This window comes from Sciurus carolinensis, chromosome 17 (genome assembly GCF_902686445.1).
Source record: "Sciurus carolinensis chromosome 17, mSciCar1.2, whole genome shotgun sequence".
Lineage (NCBI taxonomy): Eukaryota > Metazoa > Chordata > Mammalia > Rodentia > Sciuridae > Sciurus > Sciurus carolinensis.
Genome location: NC_062229.1, coordinates 22,800,978 through 22,824,224, shown reverse-complemented (window position 1 = coordinate 22,824,224; position 23,247 = coordinate 22,800,978). Strand labels below are relative to the sequence as shown.

Genomic DNA, 23,247 nt, shown 5'->3' with positions numbered 1-23,247 from the left:
GTCAGCTGGTGTTTTGGTCATTTCATGCCAAGAAAGAAAACCCCCAGTCTCTGAGTTCTTATGGCAAGTTTTCTCGGGTTTTTAAAAAAAAGCCACACATGGGCCACGGATCTGAAAAGCCAGAATCCTTCCTTCACCAATGACAGCATCAGCTGCCTCTGAGAGATTCTGATCCTGGTCACCTGAATGTCCTGAGATCATGAGCCTCGTCCTCAGCTGAGTACCTTCTCCCCACTGTGGAGAGGAGTGGCCACTTTGTGACAACACAGGCACCAACCTTGATCTGCCTATTTACCAGTAGGGCACAGACAAATGAATTACCCTGAGTCTCTCCAAGAGCAGCACCACACTGACGGCCAAAAACTGTACCCAGAGTTTACTTCCCCACCTCATCAACCATCTTTGAATAGGTGGTCATGGAGAGTAAGGCACTAACCACAGTTTGATAAGGTAACCACCTACTGAAGGTTCTCCCCTGCAAGTTAACTGTATCTTACTCTCAAGAATACTTTCCTGGGGCTGTGGCTGTAGCTCAGTGGCAGAGCGCTTGCCTACCACGTGTGAGATACTGGGTTTGAGCCTTAGCACCACATAAAAGCAAATAAAATACAGGCATTCTGTCCATCTATAACTACAAAAAAAATTTATTTAAAAAAAAAGAATACTTTCCTGTGAAGGGAGGCGGGAAAGCTTGTTGCTCTTCAAGAGCACTCTTCAAAAATGTTGCTAGAGGTGGCTCCCAAAACATACAAATGGAAACCTGGGTCTATGGGAAAAGAAAATCACAAACCTAAAACCTAAACAAAAACCACCAGGGAAGTTCATAGTAACTTACCCTTGTAATGTCCAAGATGAGACTGACCAATCACTTTGTAATTTACCTTTTGTGTGTGTGTGTGCAAGTGCTGGGGATCAAACCCAGGGCCTCACATATGCTAAGCATGTGTTCTAACACTGAACTATGTCCCCCATCCAAGACTGACCACTTTGTATAGTTAGCAGCAACAACTAGGATTGCAGAAATTTAACCAAAGAAACATACGCAGGCAGACCACACAGTCTAAGGAAGAACCCAGTTTTCACCTTTAATCTCCCACCTCTGAAGAAAAATGCCCATGTGACCCTCCAGCACTTCCTGGGAGGCTATGTCTGGGTGCTTGCTCTCTCATGAGCAAAGAGTCCATGAGCTATCCCACTGCAGCTAGACAGACATAGCCTTAGGTGACCTCTGCACTTTTATCCCCAAGAATCATTTGGGTTGACAATGGAAGACAGGGAACAAGTGACTGAAGTCTATTTAAGCTGGTAATATGTAGAATATGCAAGGATCCATCTTAATTCAAATCTGGAACCACCCAGACAAGCAGTAAGGTCAATGTCATCCAATCACAAATGTTTCAGACACCTCCACATCCAGTTAAAGACAAGAGAGGAGAATTAATGGGGCACATCCTCTGCACCGATCCTGTCCATGCCAACCCCGCCTTCTATAATACAGACTTCCAGAAACCCAGTTTAACATGATGTTTTACATTTAAGCAAGTTGGGAAGCACTTTTCAAATACAAAACAATCTATAATCATCTGACCAAACACTTCCTTTGCTAAGAGGCAGAATTCAAATTCTCTGACCATCAGGTGCCAAGTCAGTCAACATGATCCAGTAAATTCTCAGATTTGACTGGAACCACCCACAAACCAAACCATGCCATGGCACAAACTAAAGCCATGTGGCCAGCTCAGGGGGGAGCTCAGCCCAGGAGAAGCCCAAGAATTCTTTGGACTTGCTCCAGGTCCAGGCCAACAAGCTGGATCTAGATGCTTCAACGCTGCCACAAACTCTGGCCACACACCATAGCCATCACAAAAACTGCATGACAAACTTTAAAATGCTACAAATCAAAGTGCTGGGGTTGGGGGCATAGCTCAGTCATCCATCAGTATTTGGCACAAACGAGGCCTCTGGTTCAACACACACACACACACACACACACACACACACACGAAGAAAAGTGTGATGGCCATGCTTGTAACCCCAGCCAACTCAGGAGGTTGAGGCAGGAAGATTCCAAGTTCAAGGTCAGCCTCAGGGCCTCAGCAACTTAGTAAGATCTTGTTTCAAAAAAAAAAAAAAGGACTGGGGATCGTAGAGTGCCCTTGGGTTTAATCCCCAGCACACACACAAAAAAGCTACAAAATCCTAAGAAACTATAACAATGGCAACCTCTATCAGTAGATCATGGCTGCCAATATACATCAATCAAGAACAAACTGAGCTAGGCAAGGTGGTACACACCTAAAATTCCAATCACTCTGGAGGCTAAGGCAGGAGGATTGCCAAGTTCAAGGTCAGTCTGGGCAACTTAGCAGAACCCAGTCTAAAAATAAAAAATAAAGCCAGGCACAGTGGCACACACCTATAATCCCAGCAGCTCCAGAGGCTGAGGCAGGAGCATAGTGAGTTCAAAGCCAGCCTCAGCAAAATCAAGGCACTGAGAAACTCAGTGAGACCCTGTCTCTAAATAAAATACAAAGTAGAGGTGGGGATGTGGCTTGGTGGTTGAGTGCCCCTATGAGTTAGTCCCTGGTACCAATAAAATAAAATAAAATAAAATAAAATAAAAAGAGCTGGGGTGCAGCTCAGTGGTAGAGAACCCCTGAGTTCAATCCCTAGTACACACACACACACAAAATTTTTTTTACAAGGATGTGAACAAACTCTATGCCTTCCTAACAACAGAATAATAAAAGTATGATAGCAGACTGCCAGAAATGGCAGGGGCTCCTCAAAGAGGGTGTTGCACAGAACTCTCAATTCTCCTCAACACCAACTCCAAGCCTTACAGGGTAAACTGAAGCTGAGATGGAGAAAGTAAAGCCTCCTTGAGATCTTAGATGGGGCAAGGAGGAGAGGAGGGTTGGATGCCCAACTTCTCCCCTACATAGACATATCCTATCACTTAATCCTCACAATTCATTGAATTTCCAGGCTTACAGAAGGATACCAAGGCTTAGGCAGAGGAGGTGCCATGTGGACATACAGCCCTGCCAGCTGGGAGCAGTTCTGCTTGCCATAACACACAGCCAGCATCTCAGGAGCAAGTAGGAAGATACTATGTTGTGGGGTCAGATACCTGGACCAGAACAGTCAGAGAAATGTCAAACTGCCCGACTTTCAGGATAGCTGGTAAGGAGACCTGGAGTCTGGAAATACATTTGGGCTTCGGTCTTTGAGTGGGAGCTTTCCTTGCAAGGTTTTAGTACCAAAACTGATGAGTTATAAGATGCAATGCAAATTTCACTTGAATTTCTGCCTTAAAATAAGAGTGCTTACCTAGCACGTGTGAGACCATGGGTTCGATCCTCAGTACGACATAAAAATAAATAAATAAAAGGTACTGTGTCCACCTAAAATTTAAAAGTATTAAAGAGAGAGAGAGAGAGAGAAGAGAGTCTGAAAAACATCCCTGAAAGTCATGAAGACTTAGTTTGTGCCCTCCATGGACTGTGCCTACATTTAACAGTCACCTCAAAGAAAGACAAGGGCCCACAAAAGGTAAGACTGCCACACAAAACCCACATCCAAGGAGGAGGAGCACATCTTTCTTCCCTTTGCACGCAACAGAATGACACATGGGCAAACATACACAGAGCTGTCATTTGTACGCAAACATGAGTCCAATGCATGTGGGAAAACATGAACACACATGGAGGGCCTCAACGCACATGGAGCCAATACATGTATACATACATCAACATACACAAGCACATGCATGTGTGCACACATGTACACACACACACAAGCAAACTTTGCCCTCCATACTTCTCTGTTCATTTTTTGAGAACTTAGTGCATCCCAAAGAAGAACTGTTATGTGATCGGATTTCCAAACACCCACAAAGTCCATCTCCCCAGTGTCTCCAAAGCACAGTCCTCCCTGGATAACTCAACCACAGTAATACATCCCCTAGAAAGATAACATGGACAGACGAAGGGACAGTACACAGTACAAGAGGAGAGAAGGGGGCAGGGCAAAGGGATGAAGAACATCTCTACGTTGTCTGCTATCAGTGTTCACTCTTCACTCACTCCTGCAACTTGTCTTTATTGGCCAGCCTTGCAAAGGACTCCCCATCAACTCCTTCTCCAATGAAGTCCACTTCACTGCCCCAGGCTGTGCTACCCTGCTCTGTACTGCCCTCCCATTCCATCCTCTGCCTCCAGCTACCTCACACAGACTGAGGTTCTACCTGTCACACCAGCACCAACATCTAGCCTGAGACCCAGGCTCTGTCTCTGTCCCCCAGACCCTTACTTACTACTGCCAGAGCAGAAGCAATTCTACCATCCTCAGGCTCCAGGAGAACCAGACTTCCTCATGAATGTTCATCAGCTTTGATCAGGTTTTCCCTGATTTTTCATTGAGAAAACTACTGCTAGGCATACACATTCAAAATGTTACAGAAAAGACCACTTATGAAAACTTTGAGGACATCAAGAAAATCATCTTTAATGTTGACAAGAGATTTTGTTACTAAAGAGGAAAAAATAAAAGTGTAACAGTGACTACTAATTATTGAATTCTTTATTTGGTGCCAGGCAAGGTGCCAGCATTTCACATGCCTGATTTCATTTAATCCTCACAATCACAGAGCTAAGTACCACTGTTACCACCCACACTTCACACAAGGTACTGCTGTTACTCAGTTCACAAGAGTACTGCCATTATTACCCACACTCCATATGAAGTATTGCCATTGATACACTTCAAGACAGGCACTACCAATGTACCTCCACTTGAGAGATTTAAAAAAAAAAAAAAAAAAAGCTTAAGGGAATTGTCCAGTGTCATACGGTTAAGAAGTCAAGTGGGGGAGCTGGGGTGTGACTCACTGATACACCCAAGCTCCCCCATTCGCTCTCCTTCAGTATAGAGCAAGTGCTTTGCATACAAAGCCCTCTGCAAGGCCCTCAATTGCATCCCCAGCACCACATACACACACATACACACACAAACACACAAGTCTAATGGGCAACAAAATCCAGGTCAGCTATCTTGAAGCCCAGGCTCCAATCTGCACAACTGCCACATCATGTACAATCTGACTATAAGACCATCCTACGATTAATCATTCCCAAGGCTCTGGAAGAAATTCCTAGAGCAAAGACTTAAGGATCAGCACAGACCCAAGACTCCTTTTCTAAGTACATACTTACTTAACCCTTCAATGAACTGCATGAAATTCCCAGAGAAGTGAGCCCTACTGTGCACACCCTGTGGAACACAGCAGATTCAATTACTGGTTCTCACCTTTTGCAAAATGCACTAAAATTCTCAAGTGTGCCCCCATGTGTACAACCAACTACCTGCCTTCTGTTGACAAAACACTTCTGAATCCCTGCTGCCAATCTATAAGCCAAGAGCAGGGGCTTAAAGGATTTGACAAGCACTTCCCAGCCTAGGTCATAACCACGACCAATTTTCATCTTCATTTCCAAAGAGACATACACACACCAACCACATACTCAGGACAGGAGCAAACCAGGGTCCCTCTTCTTCCTACCACCAGGACAGCACTAAGTATCCATCCACAAGAGACAATGAGCAGAGTAGACAGACCAGAGGGCAGAGGACAGGTCTCCTAGCCACTGACATAGCAAGGGGATTTTGAAGATGGCAGAGGACACAAGATCTGGGAGACAGTCCATACTCAGCTAGGAGGGCCTCCCAGAGTAGGTGATGATCAGAGTACATCTTAGTTCATTCCCGCCTAAATTATCTGATCCCTTGCTCCCATCCCTAACTTCCCCAATCAGGACACTAACAGGGACTTGGTGATCATCAGGCAGATGCTAAATCATTTTATACAAATGCCCAAATCCCCAAGGCTCCTATCTTTCCTGTGGCCAAAGCCCCTCCCCATTCTCAATGGAATACCCAATTCTGCCAGAAGAGCCAAGACGTGAAAACATTTGAGCAATGCATGAAACAACTAAACTTCCTAAAGCCAGCAAGCAGCAGCTGTTAGAATAATTCATGTGGGTATTTCAGAGATGTATCTTAATCACCCTGGGTCTTTCTGGAAAAGTGTCTAAAACTTCAAGTGGGAAAATGCTCAGAATCTAGAAAATACAAGTTTGCAACCAGACCCCAAGGTTCTGGGATCACAACGAGCCTTTCCTGGACCCCTGAAATGCTAGAAAGCTCTTTCTCAGGCTAGGTTAAATTCTGGGTACTTCTAACTTCCATCACTCCATTGCTACTTCACTGCTGTCCTTCTTTCGCAGGTGTCCCAGTCATCTGTTTCACAGCTCCCAGTTCCATCTTCACCCCTCCCCACCAGAACTACAAAATCTCTAAGGGCAAGAATGGGCCATCTCAGTCATCACCCCTAGAGGCTCAAAAAGCTGAGCAGGAAAGGAACTCCCAACAGTTGTCCAATGGACAGATGAATTGTCTTCAGTCCCTGGTATCCATTTAATCCCTACCCAATCTTCCTGCAGTGTCTCTGGCACCTGTTCCTGCTTTTTATTCCCTGTCAGGCAAATCCAAGGCCATATCAGTTCATCTCTGCCTTTTGTCAATGGCCTTTTCCCTCCCCAACTGGCCTCCCTGCCTAATGTGAGTCAACACTCCTGCTCAGAGTGCACAACTCCCTTGTGCGTTCTCCCTGCTTTTAGGATAAAGTATAAACAGACTACTATTTTAGATCACTGACAATAACTGGAACTTGTGGTTTTCAACTTATTTCCCAGTAAAATTTTCCACAAATCCTGGGGTCCAGGAGGGTGAAGTGTCCTTGGACATCGCTACAGGGGCTATAGATGACCTGAGACCAACCACATCTCCTCAGAATAATGGGATGGGGGATTGAGGGTAGAGGGTAGGGGCGGTGAGAGGAATGGAGCAGACACCCGATCTTTTTCGTGGCATGTAACAAAAATCCTATTTGAGTCAGGCACGGTAGGGCACAACTACCAGTAGCTAGTAATCCCAGCTACTCAGGAGACTGAGACAGGTGGATGGCAAATTCAAGGTCAGCCTGGGCAACTTAGTAAGGTCAAAATAAAACAAACAAAAGGTTGGGGTACAGCTCAATGGTAAAGCACTTATCTAGGATGTGCAAGGTCCTAGGTACAATCCCCAGTACCACCAATAAAACAAAAACAAACAAATAAAAAAGAATACAATTTGCATAGCACACTGGAGTAAAACAAGGTTACTTACAGCCTGAGGAGCTGACTGAGGGCTGAGGCTGCTTGGCTACAAAGACATCTCTGCATCCCTATACCCATCGTAGCCCACCAGCTAAAAAGTTCTGCTTAAAGAATCCCATTGCTAATAACACACCTCCTGCTCTGGTCATTTCATAGTGCGGTGATGCAACGCCTGGGCTGCATTTCACTCTCTGGGGCACCTTCTGGTATAGCTCAGGCTCTTAAACATCAATGAATTCATATTTCTAGATAACTTAAACCATATGAGTACATAAACATAGTGGTGGTAGAGGGCTTGCATAGCATGTGCAAGGCTCTGAACTACATCCACAGCACTGAACACGAATACACACACACACACACACACAAAAAAAAAAAAAAAACTTTAAAATAACCAACAATGAGCCAGGCACAATAGCACATGCCTGTAATCCCAGAGACTCAGGAGGTTGAGACAGGAGGATCCCAAGTACAGGTCAGCCTCAGCAATTTAGCAAGACTGTCTCAAAAAAATAAAAAGGACTGGGAATGTAGCCCAGTGGTAAAGCACCTCTGGGTTCAATCTCCAGTACCATGCCCCCCACCAAAAAAAAGGAAAGAAAGAAAGAAAAAGAAAAAGCCAACAATGAGAGGTTCACAGACTCAGGAGTTAAACAGAGAGAGGTCACCTAATTTTTCTAAGTAATTTTTGTTTCCTTTTCCCTTCTGCAATAAACCAAAAGCAACAGAGTGTGTGAGCTCCCATCATCTTAAACTTCACAGAAAGTGGGAGCAAGTTAAGTGTGAGTTGCTCACTCAATAATGAGCCCCTTCCCTAAACAGTCAACTGTGCACTTTTGCTGCCCTTTGGAGCATGGTCACCTGATCTTATTTCTAGAAAGAGGAACCCCTTTCCATACTCTCCAAGAGTAGGAGCAAGCTGTGGCTTAACAGTGCTAGCAGCAGGAAAGGCCTCCCATCCAATTCTGAGCCAAGAAAGCCTGGCTTCCCAATAGGCCTCCTGAAACCCTCTACCACTCCACACCTTCTCTGAATAAAACCTAGTCAATCCCTTTAACCAGTTGTCCTGTGATACTGTTAAGACCACCCCAGTAACCAGAACAGACTCTTCCACTTATAAAGGGTATGCAAGAAATAATTCCCCTTAATGTTCTCAGCAGCTAGCATCCTTAGCAGAATGTAAAGGCCTCACTCTTGCCGTGGACTTGCATAGCTGACCAGGGAAGCCCATGTGGGACCTGACATGTGGTCTGTTCCCTGCCAACTTCAATAAAATGCTCTTGGATATTGAAATGGTCACCCACTTATCACCTGAAGGATGTCTGTAAGTTAAGTGAAATTACTTTTTAAATAATAGACAGGGAAAAGCAGTTTTATGTTTTTAAAATTGAAGCCATTACCTACTTGATTCCAGGACAAAAAACCCTACAAGTTTTTTTGGTTTCGTTTTTTGTGGTGCCAAGGGCCTCTCGTAGGTTAAACAAGTGCTCTACCACTGAGCTACAGCCCAGTCCTACAGTTTTATTTTTAAAAGGCAGTCCTGAGTCAGTTCTTCCTATGAGCATCCTGTCCCATCCTCACATTGTACACCCATGATGACCTCAGGGCTCAAAAAAAGAGAAGGCCCTGAGGAAGGAAAGTGGCCAATGGATCTACGTTAATTATGTGAGGAAACTAAAAACAAAACTAACAAAGTCATGAAGAAATCAATAACAACTATGGAGATTAGAAAGACTAGGGAAGCTCTAGAAACAGCTAAGTTCTTGTTCCCTCAAGTCAGTGTTGGGCAGGACACTCCTCCGCTTGAGTTCCTGGTCACACTCAGTAACATGAAGGAGTTGCCTGGCTTAGATTGAAGTCCACATGCCAGGTGTTTAGTTCAGCAAAACTGGGTGCACAGCAGAAGCAAGTCCCAGGTGAATCATAGATTGCTTGTTGCCCAACTACCAAAAATAGTTACATTTCTAATGCTATGATTTGACAAATACAAATTGACAGTAAGGCTACAAAGACACTACAATCCACACTCAGTACATTAATACCAAGACAAAAGCGAACCTAGGCTGGGGTATAATCCCAGCAACTCATAAGGCTGAGGCAGGAGAGAAGTTTGAGGGCAACCTCAATAATTCAGCATGGCTCTAAGCAACTTAGCGAGTCCCTGTCTCAAAATGAAAAGGGGCTAGAAATGTAACTCACACTCCAGACCTGGACCCTCCTATGACTGACATCTAAGGCTCTCATCTTTTCCCCAGATTTCAACATTAGGATATACCACTTGGAAATGAGACAAAAAGACTCAATAAAACTTCACTACAGGTTTGGTGAAGGGAGGCAGGAGAGCGATGACCCACATACAAACTGCTGGGATGATTAGTTCATCAAACAAGTGTGTTAAGGAAAGTGCTAAACACTTGTGAGAACTCTCCCTTTTCTAGCGGATGTAAGCAAATCCCAAAGTGGAAGCCGACTCTGGCATCCTCTGAAAAACTTACCATTGAAGGGGGTTGGCAATAACCCTTAAAGAACCCAGAAATATGGTATTAAACAGAAAATGAAGAATAGGTGTTCCATCAATGATACCAAGTCCTAAGAACATCAGAGACCCCAAGTGACTCAACCAATTTAACCAAAGCTTTCAGACCAAGAATTCAGTATACGATTCTCTACCCAAGTATCAGGCATCATCACTGAAAAATGTTATTTCCTCTACAGATATGAATGGAAAGTGGCAACACCTAAGTTTCCAGAACTTGCTGGCAGAGTGAGCCTGTACAAAACACATAAGAAAACTAAAAGTCTGGTCAGCCACGATGGGACACCCTTAATACCAGTAGCTGGGGAAGGTGAGGCAGGAAGATCACAAGTTCAAAGCCAGCCTCATTAACTTAGTGAGCCCCCTCAGCAACTCAGCAAGGTCCTAAGCAACTCAGCAAGACCCTGTCCCAAAATAAAAAATAAAAAAGGGCTGGAGATGTGGCTCAGTGATTAAGTGCCCTGGGTTCAACGCCTGGTTAAAAAAAAGAAAGAAAAAAAAACTAAGTCTGCTTTTGCTACCATAAAACTCTACAACTAGAAACTCAAGTGATAGAAAACACTGGCTTGAAACCTGCTCACCTTCAAGGTCATGGTGATCAGCCACCTCTAAGGTTAAGAATGTGTTCAATATAACTTAACAGCCCCTGACTCAAAGGCTAATTGCACAAAACAGCTGTGACTGGAGGAAATGGGAGTAGATGCAAGTTTAGGGCCACAGGGTTTTTTACTTTCCCTCCAGACAATCTAACTGATATTTTAGGTGAGAATCCTTTACAGTGAACTCCAAAGACCCCCAAATTGCTAGCTTGCAGTGGGATTTTGTTTTAAAGAAAACCTAGCCAGGCACATTTGTCCATGCCTATAATTCCAGTTACTCAAGAAGTGGAGGGCTGGGGAGATAGCTCAGTCGGTAGAGTGCTTGCCTTGCAAGCACAAGGCCCTGGGTTCGATCCCCAGCACCAAAGAAGTGGAGACAGGAGGATCAAAAATTTGAAACCAGGCTGGGAAACTTAGCAAGACTCTTGTCTCAAAATTAAAAAAAAAAAAAAAAAAAAAAAGAGCTGGAAAATGCAGTTCAGTAGTTAAGAGTGCAAATGGGTTTAATCCCCAGTAACAAAGAGAGAGAGAGAACCTAGTTCTTCAATCTGTTCCATTGTGCATGCATGATAACTGAGATGCAATACCGGGGATAGCTGTGTCATTTGTCAGGGAGAAGGAACTCTGGCTCCAGGATGAATGGAGAAATAGACGTTGGGACACTCCAACTGCTTGCAAACACTTTCCATTTGTCCTCACAGCTATCCTAAGGCAAAGATACCATTCTCATCTACACATGCAAAAGCTGAAGCCTACTGGCCAGGTGAGCCAGTCAAAGTTAAAGAGAGAACTGTAAACCATCAGTGGTAAAGTCAGATCTGTCCAACTCCCAAGCTAGCTAGGGAGCCTTAAGTCTAGAAGGGAAGTCCAGAAGGACACAAATGCACAACAACCAACCTACTTCAAACACTGGCCAGAATCTCTGAAGTGATAAAGTCAGAGGGGCAGTGGCCCCTCTTGGCTCCCAAAGGCAGGATCCCATGACAGATCTGTCTGGCAAATGACTTCCCATCTCACAGATGGAGAGACTGTCCCTGAAAGTCAGGATGCTGGGTAAGCACAAAGCCAGGAAAGAGGCTACCTCCTTTCCTTGGTGGGACACAACCAACCCAGTCATTTGATACCACTAGGGGAACCCTAAGACTAGAGAAAAATATATACAGTTTGAAATCGGAAAAGGTGAAGCCAAGTCTCAACTTCAGCATAACTAGTAAGTGATACTTGCAAATGCCTCTCTGAAGGGGACTTTGCCTTCTCCATCTGGAATGCAGATAACGGGCTGTGGCACAAAGTTGAGGTAAGGCTCCAAAGGACACACAACAGACACACCCATGAATGTGGAGATGTTTCACGCACAAGAAGTGCAGCAGTTGTTAATGCTTGTGTGCTGTGGCTCATTCATTCTAGTCATAATGACAGACACCCACCTTTGAAACACACACTAGGCACTGGGGTAGACCACCTGCATTTGCTATCTTATTCCCAACACAGCCTCCCATAGTAGACAGCAAACACCACCCACCTTTACAGAAATGGAAATCAAAGGACAAGTCGAGCTAAGTCCCTACAAAATAGCCTGAGGAGCTCATACCCAGGCAGTGGGAGGCTAAACCAGAGCCAAGCAAAACTCCTGCAGGAAACTCCTGCTCAGTAATAGGACCACAGTCTCACCTGGCAAACAGCAAGCAGCACTGGGCCGTGCCAGGGAACAGCGTCCCTGGCACAGGAGGAGCTGGTCTGCCAATATAATGTGGCAGTATTCTTTTCTTTTCTTTTTTTTTTTTTTTTGCGGTGCTGGGGATCGAACCCAGGAACTTGAGCTTGCAACACAAGCACTCTACCGACTGAGCTATCTCCCCGGCCCCAGTATTCTTAACGTGTACTCAAAGGCACCATCTGATTTAGGCTGAGTTAAGTTTCAAAGTTCAAACCAAAAGGTCTGACCAACAAGGCAAGCCAGGCAGTACTGGGTCCAGAGAGAGTTACAGGAAGAAGGACTGACTACAGGATTCTTCAAACCCCTCAAACAAGTAAGACTTTCTCTGCAATCCCACAAGGCCACAATCCCAGCAAAGACCCTCCCTGCCCCAGCTCACAGCCCCACCCATTTACCTTTCAATAAGTAACTTCAAGGTCTTACAACCTCAACTGCAAACTCTTACCTCAACCTACCAGGGGACCCATTTGGACTCTGCCCATCTCCAGTCAGCACATCCTAACTATCCTGTTTCAGATGTGGTTCTCTACTCTTCACACACAAATATGTCTTCAATCCTTTTATATTAAAGAACTCTAGAGAACCAGGAATCAGAACAGGAGGTTAGTCCCCAACAAATTCACCTGTGAAACACAGAATACCTTTGGGAAGGTGAAGAGAGAGAACATGAGTGTAGCACATGGAGAAACTGCAAGAAGCCTGGGCTGTGCCAATGTGCGGACCAACAGCCTGAGGACCTTTATCCCACACCCTGGAGGGTTTCTGAGAATTCCCAGTCAATTCCTGAGGCTACCTGCAGGTATTCTATTCGAATAAGTTCCTTTGTCTTCTAAAAGACTAACCTACATTTTCATCAGTCAAAAAGAGGTCACAAATACAGCCTGGAAAGCACAGGGTGGGGGAGGGGCCAAAGTCAGAGTCTGACATTCTCTCTACTAAAAAGTCCTGGATCTTTGTAGAAACACAAGAAGCAGGATCTCTCCAGTCAGGACTTTAGTTTCTGAGAACACCAGTCTCCCTACCTTTTCACTGTGATCCATTAATTCAAGACCCCTGTACTTTTTATGCCAACCTTAACATACTGCCTAATTCAATTCAGAGAGAGAGCTTTGTACAATTAGCACATAAAATAAGTTTTATTACCTGAAAGAATAGTAATCTGAGGCCAGGTTCAGTTAACTCTTGAAACAATTCAGATAACTCGTGAGCATCTATTCTAATGACCACACTTAACAGGCAGCATAGTTCTGTAAGCCTCAAACTATGACACTGACAACTCGTTCTTCTGGTTCTGCAGTGCTTCCCAATCCCAAGACAAGAAGGTTAAAAGGAAATCCCAATGATGCTCAATTACCCCAGGACAAGCTGCTCGTGAAGAATTCACTGTTTCGCAATCTTCCTAGTTTTCTACAATGTGCATAAATTAACTGATTATCAGGGGAAAGGTGTAGAAAAATAGGCCCTGCCTATTCCACTTGATGGCATAGGAACACCAGGAGTCCAGGCAGGTACTTCTCCAGGCAAGCATAGTAGGTGCCCATGCTTTCAGATGTTAATATGTGCTGATGGTCCTTAACTGAATTCACTGATAAGGACCATTACATTTGCCTTCTGTTGGGAACTGACACACCAATATCTGAGAATCTGTATGTTGACCTTAATTTTCTCCCCAAGAAAACAAATAACAACAACAAAAAAAAAATCAACACTTCAAAATGGTTTTCATGGTTTTTCTCACCCACATCCTTTAGAGGCATCCTTCAATGCTCTGCTAAGACCCAAAGAATTCCTGGCTCTGAGCTTCACCCCACCAGCTCTTCCCTGTCCTATCCCCTTCCATGAGAGTCCTACTACTCTCAGGGATGAAATCCTAGACACTACCTCATCCCAGGGATATCCAACAGTCTGCCCACCTGGTCTCCAGCTTGCCTATCTATTTTCTTATGTCTCTCTCTGCTCCAACCCAACAATCTTCCTTCAGGTCAAGCACTTTCCTGCCAGAAACTCTTCTCTATTCTTCACCCACTAGTCTCACAATAAACTCCACTAAGCAGGGATTCTTAGCACAGTGCCAGAGGCACAGTATGTATGCCAATATGCATTGAATAAATCCACAAATCACCTCTTGGAATGCCAGAAATTCATAAAATAAGTGGTACAAAACAAGTCAGGGGAGATACTGAAGAGTTAATAGTTAAGATCTTTAAAATGTGTTTCATTACTAAAAAATGTTCCTCATTAAACACACACACACAGTCACACACACACACAACAGAAATACCCCCCAAAACTTTTAAGGCAGGGAGAACACATGCTAATCCTGATCCACAGGTTTTCAATGACACTTTGGTACAAGTCCTTCCAACATTTTTTCCTTCCCGAGTAGCATTTCTCCCCTCATTTTCAAAATATAAGATTGCAAGATCTGCCAAATGATACTGCATTAATAGAGATGACCTGACACTAGGAAAAAAATGATGTAATATAAGTGGAAATAACAATACATGCATATCAATAATACGCAAATCTTCCCATTCTCTTACCCTACTTACAAAATGAAAAGCAATCCTTGTAAAGACCAGTTTCAGTATTTTAAACAAATAAGGAATAAAAGATGAAAGGAGGGGTTAGTAAGTGAAGGGAAAAGAGTCTAGGAAATTATTCTCAAAATTCCCACACTCTAAACTGCTTCCTCTAGACAAGGGCCAACTTTCTAACTTCAAGGCCTAGGAAGTGAAATGTAATGAAGCAACTCCACAGCTCCACTCCACAGAGCAGGTATTTCTGGTGTCCCCACACTACCAGATCATTTCCCACTTCCATGCAGAGATGCACAGGAGCCTGGATAAGAAAACTGCCTCATGTAGTTTCAGGAGTTCCTGGGAAATGCTCATGCAGTGGGCTTGAACACAGCAGCATTCATGGGCTCTAGACTCCCAAGCCAAAGTTCAAGCCCCACTTCTAAGCAGCCTTGGGCAAGCACCCGGGCCTCTAACAGTCCCAGTTTTCTCACCTGTGAAGTGGAGATTATACTACCCAAACATAGGACCATTACAAGCACCAAATGTCTGTCGTGGAACTAGCACACAGTAGGCACCAAATGTGGGGGCCAGTCAGAGCCATGAGCCCTCCTCCACAGCTTGCAGTCAGGTCTAACAAGCTACTGATATTAGCATGTATTAACAAACTGCTGCCAGCAAGCATTCTTTATGTAATCTAGCTTAAAAGAAAACTTGTAACTACTACCAAAGAAAAAGTACATCAACAGAACAGGATAAGTCCAAGGCTGAGGCAAAAGCACAGAGGACTGTCTGTCCCTTGGTTTCTCTGTACTGCCATAGCCAGGAGGTGTCACTGTGTGAATGGGCACACTGAACCAGAGATGTAAGGAGCGCTGTGTACTCCAAGAAAAACGAAAGAAGTAAATGGAGATGGAAGAGAGAAAATTCAAGGCTCAGGTGACTCACCAGGACTTTGTTCCAAAGAATCCAAAGCTCTTAAGATAAGGATGAACTACACACCTAAAGATACTGGGTCAAGTTATACAAAATTAAGCACTCTGCAAAATTCCCAAGGCAGGGCAGAAACATACATTCAAGGGTTGTCATTCAGTCTCTAAGGGAGAGATCCCCATTCGTTTCTTAGTCTCTGTGTGCACACCCCAAGTGTCCGACTGTCGCTGCGGCCCTGCCCATAAGCCTTTCCTTGTTGAAGTGATCAATTCCGATTCTTGGCAATAATCCCTTTAAAAGGCCAGCTGCTGCTGTCTAGTCACTGATGCCAACCCATTCCAGGTGGGAAAGAAAGAAATCAATAGAGCCATCTCCTAGATGGGGAAGCAAATTTAAAGTGTAGGGCCTTGAGAAAGGATGGAGCCCAGAGAGGGGGAAGGGTCCCGCGGCTCCCGGGGGTCAAGCAGGAAGGGCGCGAGCAGGGGAAGGGCGGGGGGAGGGCTGGCCCTGCAGGCGTGGGCGCGCGGGGACTCTTATTCTGACACGGGATCCGTCGCCGCCGCCACCGCCGCGGGGTTCAGCGCCGCAGCCCGGCCCGCCTGGGACCCCCGCCCCTGCACAGGACCCCCGCCCCGCGCGCCCACGTGCCACCCGCCCGCCACCCCCCACTCGTCCCGATTGCTCCAAAGCGGCGCCTCGCGGCCCGGCCCCTCCCCGGCCCCGGAGGAAGCGCAGGAGGAAGCAGGGAGACGCCGCGACTTTCCGGGACCCCCGCCCCGCCAGGCCCCCACGTGCCCGGGCAGCGTCGGAGCCGGGAACTTTCTGGGGCAACACAAGAAAGACGCTCCCGGAATACAAGGAGTAGAACTCGTTCGCTCTCACTTTTCCACGCTCACCCGGGGGTCCTCTACTGACCCCATACCCCAGGACCCTGCCTGGTCCGCGCCTCCCACGCCGCTCGTATCCACCGCGTGCCCCCACCCCATCTCCGGGCCCCTGCCCCCAGCCAAGTTTGGTCCGGAACTTACCGGGCCGCGGGTCGGCCGGGCCCTAGGGCAACGCGCGGGTTCGCAGGGCTGCGGGGCCGGGGTCGCCCGCGGGGCCGGGCGGCGGAGGGGCCGGGGGCGCCGGGCCGTGCGTGTTCGCTCCGCCTGTGGGGCCGCCCGGGCCCGCGGCGCTCGCTCCGCCGGTCCGCCCGCCCGCCCGCGCCGCCGGCCAGATAATGCGCCCCTCGGCCGCACACATGGAGCCCGGCGCCGGCGTCACCGCCCGGGACATGCGCACCAGGTCAGCGCGCCCGGCCCGCGGCCCCCAAAACACCGGGGAGCTCTTAAAGGCGACGCCGCCCGCCCGCGCCCGGCTGGGCGGGGCCCGGCGGGCGGTAGGCGGGGCCTGGATGGGCGGGGAGAGGCTTGTGGGCGGGGCTCTGCGGCGTAGGAGGCGGGTCCCGGCGGCTAGGAGGGCGGGGCGAAGTAAGCCGGTCCCGCCCCGGAAGCGCCGCCCCTACCCACCGCGCTCTCATGCGGCTCTTGGTAGGCTATTTGGTTTCCCACGCGGGCTCGGGCGGGTTCGGTACTGGTTGAGTCCCAGCGCCCTCCACAGGCGAAGGGGTCGTCGCCCCTTCACCCGCGGCAGAGCCGGGAGGGCCGCGCCCAAGGCTGACTCACGACGCGCTCACTGCTGACCTCGCTCCAGCTGAGCTGAGCAACCTCTAACAACTCTGCAGCCTCTGAAACGGGGGTTAAAATACCATCCTCGTGGGGTCGTCCCCTGTGGAGAACTTCGACCACGGTTTCTTGCGGGTGGCGGGTGTGGATCAGCTGAACGGTAACTTTTCCAGAACAGTGAACAGAATGCTACGAAGAAAGAATCCACCCACCTGAAGACACTTGGGGACGACTGCTCTCTCGAGTTACCTCCCTATCTGCCCCGTGCCTCTGAGAGAAGATGAACACCCCCTCCCCCAAGAAGACAAATCTGCATCCCTCTCTCTCCAGAGACACAGAGGAAATACAGTGTAACCTGAAAGAGAACTAGGCTTTGGAGATGTTAAACTACATAACGAGAAAACACAACTTCTGTAGGGAAATATAAAGTTCATAGAAATCCAGTATCACGAGCTCTTTAATGTCAAAGAATCACCAGAACAGGCTCTTTTCATGTTCTTTTTCCGACTTAATTCGTGACGAGACGCCTAGACTCCTGAAGAGTAGTGATTTAATTTTTTTATAACACGCAATGCAATTTTAACAAAAGTTCCACCAAACATAACTCTATCATTTGCAAAGTAATGTTTCATACTGTAGTTCATCTGAAAGATAATCAATGTAATTTCCACGATTGGGTGTCAACCCCAACTTGAAAAACGTTTCACTTAGAACTAGTTTTACAAAATTGTTTTTCTGATACATGACCTCTCCTAAACAGGAAGTTCACAAAAGCCCCCTTTTAATTGTGTCTAGTTTCACACACAACTCGCAACTTTTTTCATTGATTCCACCCACACGCACCCCAAAATCTTCCAAATGCTTAATGCAACATCTGGTACAACCTCCCCTGGGCCAAAAGAGAAGCATTCCTCAACCTAAAAATGATACAAAATATAAATTGATTATTTCTAAAGGCTGCTCTGACCCAGTTTTGTCAGCAACTTGCTTTGCTACAAAGAAATTCAAATGTTCAAATTCAAACACCAAACAAAAACATTCTTATTCTCAAAGTGGTACAGGAATTCAGATAGTTCCCAGATTCCATGTACCAGGATAGATTAGAGCAAATGTTTAGAAATTTCACTCTAATATAGCGGGGGTATATTTTAAGAACTGTTTCATGCTGTGATGATTAATCAGATGGTGTATGTTAAAGTAATACAAGCAAAATATTACCTCATGACTCCTTACATAGGTCTTGATTAATGCCAACTTAATTAACTACAAACAGAGCAGAGTGTGGTCAGGATAGAAACCTGAGACTTGAGATAAATGTAAGGATTCCAGAGTCTAAGCTAGCAAGCCCTGTGTGAGTCACCAAGGTGACAAACTACCCTGTTTTAAGGAGGGAGGCATCAGCTGTAACATATTAATGACACACCCCTGTGGTCTGAGGTATGCACTTGTGACAGGTGGGCTACTCCAAAGGGCAGTGGCAGCTTCTCCAGGTGAGGAAGTCAGGGAATGGGGGACAGTGGGCAAAGGTGAAATGGCTACAGGGTTTCTATATGTGATAAGAAAAGAAAGACATATGTATAGATGGATTAAGTGACAAATGATAGTGAATCCAGACCTGTTTGTGGGTCTTTGATTAGGTTTAGCTGCTTGGACTAAAGTCCTTGCTGCTTCCATGCTTAGTGGTAGACTAAACAGCAAATAGTTCAGCTAGTGATTATGAAATATGATGCAATCACCTGCACATGTCATTCTAAAGCTGAAGAAACTAAGAGACGGCTTGGGCTAGAATCATGTTTTTCTCAGTTTTCTCCTCACCTTAAGTGTAAGTTTTTAGTACAATACATTAACAACACTTCTGGGACTGGGGTTGTGACCCCAGCACTTGCCTAGCATGCACAAGGACCTCAGTTTGAGCCTTAGAGTTAAATCACACACACTCACACACAAACACTTGTTATTAAATTTTTCTTTTAAACTCATTTTAAGCTTCATATCTTTCATAGACCAAATCCTTGCTAATAATAGGCCTCCTTATACCCTAACCACTATAAAACAGTCTATCTTTCAAATATACTATTAGATAAACTTCTAAACACCATTTCAGTCCTTTCCTACACAGTTGAGGAACTGAAGAAAAACACTGGGGTCTAATTCCATGTTTATGTCTCCTTTATACAGAAATTGGCCAAAGCCTATACACGGTGACAAAATGACTGAAAAAGAGTAGCATCACCTACTGAATGTTGAAGGTATTGTACTTTTTTTATGAGAAAATTTCTTTGAGACAGGCACAATAGCACACACCTGTAATCTTAACAGCTCAGGAGACTGAAGCAGGAGGATGGCAAGTTTGAAGCCAGCCTCAGCAATTTAATGAGATCCTAAGCAACTTAGTGAGACCCTGTCTCAAATTATTAAAGAACAAGGCTGGGGATGTGACTCAGTGGTTAAGCACCCCTGGGTTCAATCCCTAATACAAAAAAAAAAAAAAAAAGAGAGAGAGAGAGAGAGAAGGAGGGAGGGAGGAAAATTTATTTGAAATTTCTGGTGGACAAAATACAAGATGCCTTATTATGATAAACACTAGGTGACAAAAGCTGTCTAAGAGATCACTTGTCCCAAGACTTTACGGGCTAAGGAGCCTGCAGGCACATTCTCCAAAACCTGATAGGCTGGTGACACAGAAAGACAGAATGACTGTAAATATATGTGTGCACATACACATATACACACACATACATTCACACAAGAGTTGGGGGTAAGCTCAGTGGCAGAGCACTTGACTAACATGCACTGGTTGGATCCCCAGTACCACCACCACCAAAAAAAAAATTATTTATTATTACCCTTGTGAAAAACCACTGACTGCTCTCCCTACTTTACCTTTTTTAATATTCTAAAGTTTACACTGTTTTTGCTGACTTTCTCCCCAGTGCTGAGGATCGAACCCAGGAGTGCTCTACCACCGAGCTAGGACCCAGTTCTTCTTATGTTTTATTTTGAGATAGGGTCTCGCTAAGTTGCACTGGCTGGCCTGACACTTTGATCCTCCTGCCTCATTCTCCCAAAAGTTGGGCTTATAGGTCTGTGCCACCGCACCTGGCTGTTTTCACTGAATTTAGGATAACATAACCATAATATCTAAGGGAGGACTGTTTTAAAGTTATTTCACTGCAAATCCATGCTCACACAGTGAGAATACAAGGCAATTGGCTGGGAAAGGAAAGGGAAAGATAAATTTTCACATGAATTTGATTTCCTTAGTACTTTGATAGTTTTGATACTTCTTCAGGATTGGAAAATAGCTAAAGGTACTCTTACAGTGATGTCCTATGAAAACCACAATACTTCCAATGTGTTACCATTGCTAAAAATGTCACTTTTAAATCACAATATTCCCACACTAAATGAAGAGTTAATAGGAGACAAACAGCTCAGCAGTACTGTTGTCCCCTAAGGGGCTGAGGATGTCATACATAACCTGGGTTCATTTCCTCAGTATTGGGGGGGGTGGTCCTCCCTGAAACACAGCTTTGTAGACTTAGTCCACTTTGTCAACATGCATTTGTTTGGTTGTGAATGCTATGTGTAACCACAATTCCTTACACTTAGAATTCAGGCAATATAGAATTGAGGCTCCATCTAAAGTTAGGCAGTTCTTTCCAGAGTGCGGCCCTGATGATGTCCCTCCTGCTTCTACAAGGCTCTGAGCACAAACACTTCCCTAAAGGGTTAAGCACAAATTGCTCAGAAGTCTTGTTGTGAACCGGAAGTGCATCTCCCACTGTCTTTATCTGCATGTGTCACTAGTTGGCAAGGAATATCTCTTTTGTGTCTACACATGATTTACATAAAAAGTTCCCATCTAATCTAGATCAATGCTAAGTCTTCAAAAAGTTAGTAAGTAAATGTGTTCTATGAATTAAGGAATCAAAAGAAGAAAAAGCAGAAAGTATGATTTAAAAAAAAAAAAAAGACTGTCTGCCAGTCTTGAGTCTAGCTATCAGCCTATTCAAACCCGCTCTGCAAAGAAAGACTGTTAGTCACATCATTCCTGGGTCTGCTAGTGAACACCCTTAGTTTAGAAAAAAAAGAAAACGGCATGCAGTTCAAACCCTGGTTGTTAAACTGGCAAACTGTCCAACTTACTGTTTTCTGAAGAGAAGGGGAAAAATATTCCTCCAAGGTATTTTTCTAATAGGATAGGTAACCCCTCCCCCCATACAGGTGAAGGGTTTTTCTAGTTTATTTTCTCCACAGAGTGATAACAAAGAACCACACCCTCTTGAAGGCCTAATGAGGCCTACATTTCACTAATTCTTGGTTTGAGAAAATTTTTCATTTAAAATTTAGGTCAAAAGTCAACCTTCGACAGGGACACTTTGAGAGGTTAAAAATAAATCTTAAAGTTTGAAAACACAATGAAAGTTTAAAAATCATTCTTGATGTTTTAAGAATTTTAGACCGGGGCTGGAGTTGTGGCTCAGTGGTAGCCAAGCACGTGTGAAGCACTGGGTTCAATTCTCAGCACCACATAAAAAAATAAATAAAGGCAATGTGTCCATCTACAACTAATTTTTTTTTTTTTTTTTTTTAATTTTTTTGGACCAACTGAAGGTCTACCCAGTGGCACACTTCTGAAAATCCAGAGTCTGGGGAGGCTGAGGCGTGAGGATTGCAAGTTTGAGACCAGCCTCAGTAACTTAGTGAGGCAGTCCAACCAATTAAAAAAAAGGAGTTGGGGATGTGGCTCAGTGGTTAAGTGCCCCTGGATTCAATCCCCAGTATTGGAGGATTTTTTTTTTTTTAATTTTAAGACAGGGTCTCACTAATTTGCTCAGGGGCTTGCTAAATTGCTGAGGCTGGCCTCAAACTTGCAATCCTCCTGCCTCAACTTCCTGAGTCACTGAGATTACAGGCATAAGCCACTGTGCCCAGCTGAAAAATACTTTTTTAATTTAAAAAATAATAATCATTTAAAATCAGTTGAAAAGACAACAATTCTGGGAAAAAATTATTTTTTTCAGGAAGCAGCTTCCTGAAAGCTCCTTTGCAGGTTAAATTCTACATAGACTATGTACCACTGCAAAGTCTAGATAGCTTGATTTCACTGGTCATCATTTTTTTTTTTTTTTGGGGGGGGGGTGCTGGGGATCGAACCCAGGGCTTTGTGCTTACAAGGCAAGCACTCTACCAACTGAACTATCTCCCCAGTCCACTGGTCATCATTGGTTACTTATTGAGGAAAGCTCAATTTAAACATTTTGAGTTTAATCTTTTTTATTTATTTTTTGGTGAGGGAGTATATTGGGGCTGGGCATTTTTCCAATGCGTTACATTCCCAGTCCTTTTTTTTTTTTTGGCAGGAGGAGAGGGGTATTCAGGGGTACTCCACCACTGAGCCACATCCCTAGCACTCACTTTTGCTGAGGCTGGCTTTGAACTCGAGATCTTCCTGCCTCAGTCTCCTGAGCTACTGGGGTTACAGGCATGCACCACAGTGCCCAAACCTTTTTATTTTTTTTTATTTTGAACAGGGTCTCTCTAAATTGCTGAGGCTGGCCATGAACTTGCAATCCCCCTGCCTCAGACTTCCTAATTGCTGGGATTATAGGTGTGCACCATAGTGCCCAGCTTGGATTCATTCTTGGATTATATTATGGCACATTTTATAAGACTTTCTACCTTTGAGTAACTTTGGCTTTTCTTGCTAAAGTGCTCTGTTCCAACTCTTGACTTTGAGATGAGGATACCTCATCAAGTTGAGAGAACTTGCCTGGCTGTTTTTCACATGCAGATCCCTCCCACCCACACAATTCCTCGCCCCAGAATGCCTAGCCACCTAACAAGTAGTTCCTCCCTGTCCCGCCTTCTTCCTCCATCCAACTGTAGAATACTGCTGCACTTACTGGTTCATGCACCTGTCTTTTCTTGGTAGCCTATGAGCTCCTATTCCCAGCCAAATGTCTGACCCTTAGCAAGTTATATTAGTATTTCCATATCCTTTGAAGGCAGGCTTTTGCTAGCACATATGCGGCCACATGGAGTCTAGCTATTCA

At 45.1% G+C, this 23,247-nt stretch overlaps 1 protein-coding gene across 11 annotated transcripts in view; it reads right to left on the bottom strand.

The window, feature by feature from the left end:
- Nucleotides 1-23,247, bottom strand: part of Gatad2a (GATA zinc finger domain containing 2A) — a 106,875-nt gene that overhangs the window by 74,818 nt on the left and 8,810 nt on the right. For 3 of the 11 annotated variants that reach the window (XM_047531225.1, XM_047531224.1, XM_047531232.1), the window contains exon 1: nucleotides 16,550-16,873. The exons of 3 other annotated variants lie outside the window; for them this stretch is intronic. The gene's annotated coding sequence lies outside the window, so the exon portion shown is untranslated. Of the gene's footprint in view, nucleotides 1-16,549; nucleotides 16,875-23,247 lie in introns of those variants that run through there. 5 more of the 11 variants (XM_047531228.1, XM_047531236.1, XM_047531230.1 and 2 more) reach the window with 3 other exon arrangements.